The sequence below is a fragment of the Dermacentor albipictus genome, unplaced genomic scaffold (genome assembly GCF_038994185.2).
Source record: "Dermacentor albipictus isolate Rhodes 1998 colony unplaced genomic scaffold, USDA_Dalb.pri_finalv2 scaffold_12, whole genome shotgun sequence".
Lineage (NCBI taxonomy): Eukaryota > Metazoa > Arthropoda > Arachnida > Ixodida > Ixodidae > Dermacentor > Dermacentor albipictus.
In genome coordinates this window covers 6375657-6385000 of record NW_027225566.1, presented here as the reverse complement: position 1 = coordinate 6385000, position 9344 = coordinate 6375657, and positions in this window count along the sequence as shown.

Genomic DNA, 9344 nt, shown 5'->3' with positions numbered 1-9344 from the left:
TCCTGCGTGTTGCTCGCTTTTTATGGGCTTGTTGCCTCGAAGATCGCCATGATCGCCTCCGACTCAGCGACATCAAAGGTGAGTGAGTGTTTCGAATTCCCCTTGTTCAAAACCTTATTTCGAACAAGCTTTTGAAGAATCTGGTAGATAGGTCAATCAAGTACCTTACCGGGGAGGTTAATGCTATGTGGAGAGACGGGGTGGTTCCGGAGCAGTGGAAGACAGCTCTCACAGTGCTGATTCGCAAGGCTGGCAAAGTCCCGAGCATTGATAACTTAAGGCCTATATCGCTCACTTCGTGTGTGGGCTAGGTAGCCGTGCATGCGGTGCTTAATCGGCTTACAAGGTACCTTGAGGAGAACCAGGTCTACGCCCACACTGTGATTGGTTTTCGGGTCGGGCTGTCGACTCAAGACGCAATGTAGCTCATCAAGCATCAGGTCATTGATGGAGATGGAAGGGGCGTTAAGGCCATCCTATGGTTGGACCTGGAGAAGGCTTTTGACAACGTTTGGCACTCTTATATTTTTAAGTTCATTTCGGATCTTGGCCTCGGCGCGCGCTTTCATGAATACGTCAGATGCTTCCTGTCAGGTAGGAAGGCTACCTTGATGGATGCGGAGCTGGAGTCAAAGACGTTAAATCTTGGAGACAGGGGCACTCCTCAGGGGGTCGTCATCTCGCCCACATTGTTCAATCTGGCCATGGTCGGATTGACCAAGAAGCTCTTGGAGATTGAGGGGATTAGGCATGCCATGTATGCAGATGACGTGACCAAATGGTGTCCCGATGGTAGTGAGGGCTATATCGAAAGTGTTCTGCAGGAGGCAGTGGATATAATTGAGAATTATTTGGACCCGATGGGCTTAAGGTGCTCCCCCTCCAAGTTGGAGCTGTTGCTGTACAGTCCCACTAGAAGGAGACCCAAGACAAGGGGATGGATCCCCGTGGACCAGCTCAGCATTCAGCTTCGTACAAGAAATGGCGCTCTCATACCTAGGGTTGATAAGATCAGGGTTCTGGGGATGATGATTGAGTAGAACGACGTCAACACGCTGACGATCCAGAAGATCATTGCCAAGACAGAAAATGCGGTACGCCTAGTGAAGAGGGTGGCCAACAGGCAGACGGGGTTCAAGGAGGATAGTCTGATTAAACTTATGCACACATTTGTATTGCGTCACTTTACTTATGCGGCGGCCATGTACAAGTGGAAACCATCAGAGAAGGAGAAGCTTAACACGCAGATTAGGAAGAACACGAAGAAGGTGTTGGGAGTGCAAATGTGCACCAGCACCGACCGACTTCTCCAGCTGGGAATTCATAATACCTTGGATGAGATAGCTGAGGCTCAGGAGTAGACGCAGATGGTGCATCTCTCTACGACTAGCACGGGTCGGCTGATTCTGAGAGAGTTAAGTGTTCCTCAGGAGAAGATTTCGCAGCTTAATGTCGGTATTCCCTTGAAGGTCCGTAATCGGTATCACGTCAAGCCAGTTCCCAGGAACCTGCATCCGGAGCGAAATGTTGGTAGAAGAAAGGCCAGGGGAGCTTGCCTGCTGAGACTCATTCGTGATGAGAATCAAAAGGTTGACTTAGTCGATGCTTCTTTTAACGAGGAGAGGAAGGTGTTTACCATAGTTGTCGTGGACAATGAGGGCAGTGCCGTTAACGCTGCTACCATTCGGACTGATAGGCCAGAGGTCGCGGAGCAAGCGGTTATTGCGCTCGCCCTGGTTGACAGGCGCTGGCCTTTTGTATATAGCAATTCAAAGTCGGCCGTTAGCGCATTCGAGAAGGGCTCGGTGGCTAAGGTTGCTTTTAAAATTATGCAGACATGCAACTCCTCCGAATCTCAATGAGTCCGCTCATGAGGCAGCGCGAGATCTTACCCTCTGCTCTGCCCCGCGCAACAGCGTGGCGGTATTGCCCGGGAACAGAGACTCCCCTTCCACATACAATGAAATCACGTAGTATTACCTTCTTAATCGCAAGGTTTACAGTTTGCCGCATCCTAAACTAAACAGGGCTCAGGCACTTACATTACGCAAACTACAGACTGTTACTTATCCTTGCCCATGGAAACTGAACATGTTTTATCCGGCGACGTATACAGAGCCCTATTTCCAAGATCTTGGTGCTTTAGCGACCCTCGAATACATGGTCTGGTCTTGCGAAAGAATTGAAGACTCGGCGATCAAGGATGCGTCCAGGTGGGATGCTGCACTTCGCAGCCCGGACCTTGATGAACAGATCTGGGCTGTCCAGCAGGCTCACGACGTGGCCTTGAGGCTTGGCCTTCCGGTCCCAACATGGGAGCAGCCCGCTTAGCGGTTATCACTACTTGCAGGACCAAATAGAGTTTTCCTTCCTTCCTTCCATTGCGACGCGGTGAACGAAAGCGCGGAAATGCGTTCAGCGCCTGTGCGTGTGTTCCGCGCGCCTCCTTTCTACTTTTCATTCCTAGTACTATCCTTCCGTTGCGAGAATTAGTTGTACATAACCATATTTGTGGTATATAACATGGGGTTTTGTCCTGGTTTAACTTCACACTCCGCATGTGGTGGCGTAAGGCAGTTATGTGGTGCCAGCTTAAACAGGCATGTTGTATGCCACGATTTCTTATACGGTGTTCGAGCACCGATTTAGTTAGCCTTATTCATGAGCGCAAAACAATGCGACGTGAAACCTTCTGATCTGTACTGTAGTCGAATATGATTCGTTCGCGCCACGCTATCTAGTAAGTACATGGCGTGTGAGCTGGTTTTTAGCAACGAGGGGCGGTGGGATCGGCGAAAATGTGTTCTGTTGCGCTGTTCCATTCAGGATCGAGTAATCTGGCGCTGCTCCAATGCCGCTGACAGGCCGTGCGGCCGACGTGAGCGCAATCATAAAACACAGCGGAGGCTATCGCGCGATAATATTACAGAATTTAGAGGGTGTGCATGCGACTGTATGCGATACCTGAGATAAAATAGGGGTGGTGCCACCGACCGCTGCTAAATCATCGAGCTATACGCCTTTCAACCGCGTGTGCTTTGTTTTCCACCAGTTCGCGCGCATTCAACTTTCTTTTTTCATCTTCTCCGTTCGACGCCATCGACTGCTTTCGCGCAAACTGCTTCGCGTAGGCGCTCTTTGTATTCACGGAAAAGGCAGATTCCCTGGCACTTTAGGTCCTACTTTACTGAGATAGAACATTCTAAATAATGTAATAGCGTGAAATTTCAGCTTTTCGCACTTCAGTAACTGATTGATTTAAGAAAGCTTTAAAATCGGTATAGGAACGAGATGCCTGGGCATATCTGCCCTGTCATCCCACTGCGTTTCCGGACGGCATGTTATGCATTATCGACAACATAAACATCAATAATTAGCAACCTTCCCTGTGACCGTTGAATTAGATATGTCAAAAAGTTTTTGCTTTGAATTCGAGCACTATAAAGGGAGCAGACAGTGGAAAGGGGGTCCTTGTGAACTAAATGACGCGTTGCCACAAGCTTGGAACAATGCTTTGTCAGTGGAGCAGTTCAGTGAAATACTTTCTTTGAGAGTAAGCGAAACTTCTGTAATATCAGGTTGATGGGGAGTAAAAACATGCTGCACTGTGATTTTATATGAAGGAGCTGCCTTTAAGATGTGGCCACAACATTTAGGTAGATAAGCATAAATAATTTTTTAAAATAAGGAGAGGAATTTGGAATAAAATATTTGACCAGCTCACACCGCCATTGGCAAGAGCAGCCACACTTTAGTGTTTTCAATCAGTCATTTATGTTCATCCATTTATGCCTGCCTCATGGTCCATGTAGCTCGTTTGATTGTTGCTTTTGGTGCACCGTGGATTCACGTTTTAATAATGACATCCTTTTTCAGATTAAAATGAGCTGGGAGACACCCCTGCAGGAATGTGAAAAGTGAATTCTTTGGCCATTCATTGTGTAGCGTCCTATGATCAAATGCAGTGATGCTGCGAAAATGTATTGCAGGAAGCAGACACGTAAAACAACATTGCTGGTGCAACTGCAAGCATTTCCTCCAGTAATCAATTCGTGCACAGTACCTTTAGTAGCCTTTAAGCACTCAGCTTTGCAACTACACCGGGATAGGGAGCGAATTTTAATGTCACTTCTGATCATATTAACCGTAGAATGTGCCTTTTTCAGCGTATATGCCAGATATAAAAGGGGCGTTCAGAAACTTAGTGGGCACGTTAGTGGACTACATTAGTGCACGTCTTTCTAGTTTTACGAGAATAAAGTAATTATGGCCTATGTCATACAGCAGTGCACTGCTAGGGGTATCAAACCAAAACAGCAGCACCCATTGAGAAAGTTGGTTGAAGAACGAGCAGCTATTGGGTCTTCGTGCTGTGCATTTAAAGGGCCAGATTTCGAAAATACTGATGGCGAGCTGGACAGTGTGCAGTGCCGGTCACCACATACTGTAGCCAGCGCGGCATAAATCTCCTTGGCATTCTGTCTCTTGAAGATGCAGGTTTTGCATTAGTACTCATAAAACAATCGGAAATTGGGAGGTTGAGAGGAAGTGGCAGGGCTCCCCGCTTGATCAGCCAGTACATGTCCTCTGCTATACCGACAAACCTACCTTATAGTGAACCAGGGATGCATGCTATCCTATTACGCAACCAAGTGCATTCCTTGTTTTGTGTTAAGGGGACGCTATCGACACCCTAAACCAATTTAAAATAAAAAAGACATCGTTTTAAATATCTACTTCTGTTATCTTCTAGGTCATTGGTAGATTATTGGAGAACAGAAAGCTCAAAGCTCAATTTTCTGAGTACCGCCTTAAAATCTTCGTGCTGACACCTCATTGTCACATCGTGGATTTCAAGTATTTTTACAAACTTGGGTCGTTTTCGTTCCGTTAAAGTTCCTGACGCATCTAATTTTGGGTTTTTGGATTTTTTTGGAATACAACGAAAAACACATTTATTTGTAAAAAAAATGCTACAACTTGGCCGCGATTTTGTAGAAATGCCTTTTTTTATGCCCATGCCTTTTCGCGTGACGTTGGCGATATTGGAAATGGCGCTTACGTATGCACGACGTTTCTTGGACAGCCCAATCAGAAGCTTCCTTCATTGGCCGGATGGTTTTTTTCGTGTTCTCTTCTCTTTTTCCGGGGCTGTATAGCATATTTGTTTTGTAAAACGACACTTTATAAAAGCGGACTTCCATACTACGTAAAGCAAATTCATTTTGTCACCTTACTACGCCAAAGCTGCCGCACCTTAATGTAATGCAATTGCAAGTACTCCTATTATTTAAGCTGTAGCCACATATTTGTCGTATGTGCATCCAATCCATGCCGTCGAGCGCACGCAAAATGGCAGCCTCTGTTTACCCGAACAGCTGACAGCCCATAGCGTGTCCGTAACGCAGCGCAACTAATTGCGGCCCACAGCGGTATACTTGCATCTTAGAAGAATCTGCGCTGCTTGCAGGAGCCGTCAGATACAGGAGTGAGGTAAGTAAATATTGCTCGTGTAGTGTTTGCATTGTCGTGTGGTTTTCGCTGCGTGTCTGACATGTGGTAATTTCTTCTTTAGGAAGAGCCAACAAGAATTATCCGTAACACCCGAGGACGAACTTAGCAACATAGGGGATCAAGAACTGTCAAGGCACTCAGCACCTTTCAATAGGGCACCGCCCCTGGACTGATGGTTACGCTCCGTGAAAGAAGCTGCTATAACGTTAAATGTGCGTAGGGACTTCACCTTTTTTACGTTAGTGGCATAGAAAGCTGAAATAATTAAGTCGCAGGCGCTTAGCTTAGAATGTTTGCCTCAAAATTTCTTACAGTGCTGCGGGCCGGCTGAAATTCCCAAGTTGACAAAGAGAAAATGGCAGCAAAAGGGCCACGGGTGTCAAAAAAGCAGGTGACTATTCCCGTGCAGTTCATCGAGCAGCACCCATACCTGACGAGAGCTTCTATAGAGTTCTCGCCACGTATGACTGCTGCTCGAAAAAACAAAGTGTGGGAGGAGGTGGCGGAGTTCCTTGACACACAGGGGCCAGCCGTAAATACCTCCAGCCGTTCGCGCAAAAATTGGGCCAAGATGGCCCATAAAGCGGAAATAAAGCGGCCAAGGCAGCGAGTAAGAAGAGGTGAGCTTTCTAACAGTAACGTCGTTTCATGTTTTTGTTCTGCTGGTGGTGCTGTCTGCAGGGCAACAGGAGGCGGAAAGGTCGGAGGGGGGGGGGGGGTTGACGGGCGCTTCCTGGATGTGCTGATGGGGAGCGGCGGGGTCCTTGTTCCCCCCTCCCCCCTCCAGTTCTTCGCCAATAGCGAGGTACGCGAATGGGATTTAGAAAAGGTTGTTTGTGTGACCTGTGGCCTCGCAAATGTTCAGCATTACATAGTAACACAACATTGCATATTGTTGCCAGCCATATTTTTCCTTTTTTTGTGCAGCTGACAATATAGGTTATGTACTCTGAGCAACAACTTGTGTAAATGATGCGCATTGCAGGAACTGCTCGCAATGTCTGAACACTACTCTGACTGCAGGACACGAGTTTGGAGGAAGCGGCAGGGCCCAGCCCTACCCGCAGAGATCCACCAGCCAGAAGCGTGCTCATGGTGTCGGGCACTGCTGCTGTTGCTGGGCCGAGTGGCCTACACGTAAGGCAATGACATAGCTTTTCTAGTAGCATTGTTTGCAGTTGCTGTATGATTTTACTATGAACTAATTCACTGTGCTGTTATTACATTTGTGTTCAGAATGCATTCAGCTCTTATTCATGGAGCAGCAATGCAAGCGTACAAATGTCATTATGTTGCAATAGAGATTCATTGTGCTTCTTATAGGTTACTATTACCAGCAACTTTCTGTGGCATCTTTTGCTCTAACTACCTGTTTTGTGTATCATTATTGTAGCTATGCAGCTACAATGACATTTCAAAGTGACTGGTTAGGACAATCAAGCTATGTGGGTCGGATAACAGTGAATGAGCAGTCTTTGCTTTTGTTTTGCATGAAGAGCCACCGGCTACCCCCTGCCCCCCGGGTGCCGCAGCCTACCCCCCGGGCGCCGCTGCCTCCCCCTCGAGAGCCACAGGCACCCTGTAGGCAAGCCAGGCAACAGGAGCTCGAGGGTGCCGTGGTAATGGCTACTGGCGAATACGTTTGGCAGGGCCAGTCGGCGGAAGCCAGAGCTCAAGAGAAGGCCCGCTTCCGCCAACAAATGCTGGCGCAAAACCGGCATGTATGTGTAAGGCCACAGACATATACTTTTCTGCGTATGAAATTGATGAGCATATGACCTCACTAAAAATTATATTATTCAATGAACAAGCGTAACGTATACATGTAGTGCTGTGATGATATCTTGTACACATTTGCGTGCTATAAGATGTGTAAATATCTACCCAATTATGAGGCGTTAAGTTCAAGAAAACAGGTATAATCATGTAACTCATCTTAATGGAATGGGATGGCACAAGTTTGATGGGCCAGAAAGATATCTTCAGTGTTTCATATACAATGAAAATGTCCTGCAAATGCAGATAAATGCAACACACGAAGGCCTTGTTACTGAGCTTCTGTAATTAAACTAATTACACATGTTTGCTAGCAGCACCGCGAGGCCCACCTGCATAGCCTGCGGCTGCACTACGAGGCCCAGATGGAGAGCCTGCGGCACCTTAGAAAGGAGGTGGCGGGGCAACTTCAGGGTATGCGTGAAGTGCAGCAGCAGTGCCTCGAAGTGGAGCGTCGGTCGCACGGGACCAACGAGTGCCTGCTTCAGCTGCTGCAGGCTGCACTGGCACATGGTGGCGGCCAAGCCCCTCCCCCTTCTCAGGCCCCACATAATTAGAGGAAGCAAAGGTAGCATAGGCAAAGAATCTGTCACTTATTAACTTAAAGTTTGCTGATGTATTAATGATGATATGAAGGATGAATATTGCTAGTTTGCAAGAAATAATTGCTGAAGTCTCCCTTTTATGCAACCACAAGTAGCATAGCCATTCAGCATGAATTTTTTGTTGAAGTTATACTTCAGCATTAAGAGCGTCCACATCATCAGGCTCACCTGCACAAGTGCCAGTAGGCCTGGTGTGCGCGGGCATTTTGGCTGTGGCACTGCAATTTCGAGGTGCCTAGTTATGTCAATTTAAGCACGATGCCGCACTGCAAATGTTCTAAAATTTAATCCTGTCTGATCGAATGGTGACAGTTCCGGGCCTTAATATAATGCCAAAACAACCTGTCAATACACACACCAAAATACAACAAAAACTTTATGAAAATTCCTTGCCTATACTCCTTCATTTAATATTAATGTTTTTTTTTGTTTGTCGCTAATTCATATGTATATTTGATTGTGTCGCAACATACACCTCTGGAATGTGTCTTTTCTTTTACATCTGTTTCATTATCAAATGTTTTGCTGTCATTCAGTGAGCTTTCAGTTTGTGATACATAGTATGTTTAGCCCTTTTGGTGCAATATGTGAGCAATATTTATGCAGTTTCTCCTACTGAATATCAAAGTAAGATGTTATGGAACTCCACGTAAGTATGTTCCGTTCACATGTAAATGATGTACCTACACATTTCGCTGTGATAAATATTCTTTTGCTGGTGCGTGAGCTAGGCACCTGCACATTTTTCTTCTGGTGCAGTTTAAGCCAGTTGCTATTTCTGTGCACTTGTGCAGCGTACAGCAGTTTTCTTAAAGGATGCGTGCCGTTACCTGTGATATTTTATGATGCAGTTACCTGTGAATCTTCTGAATGCAAGAACAATGCGATGCAATATTTATTCTATCGTGTCTGTGATACGTTACATAATGTCTCGACTACTGCAGTACTCACGATTCTCACACTTCTTCAGGGTAGAGAATTTCACATGTGGTGTGTGCATAAAGAAGTGTTACTGTAAAAAAAGTGCATGTTGAAGGATCAGATAATACAGAAAGGCGCAGTTTTCTCTAGTGCTTTTATTTACACATCGCTACTACATTTCTAGTGCTAGCTTGCACTGCACAAATATAACTGTATAACATTCCATACTGAGTTCTGCTATTTACAAGTGAGATCACTTTGTTGAAATCTATCAACTGCTCATGCGTGCACACACTTCATGGGAGCCACAGCGTTTGAGATGTCGGATGACCAGTTGGAAGGCATTTTCGTCACTAGAAAGGAACTTTGCCGTTGTTGGGAGACAAAATGGTGGAGGACCTAGAAGCTGCGCATACAACAGCACGTTCAATGGAGCAGAAGGTTTAACGTGTACTGTGCATTTTGGCGTTTGCAAGCTTCTTTGCACAAGTAGAAAGCGAGGAGACAGGCGCTTATGTCCATATATGC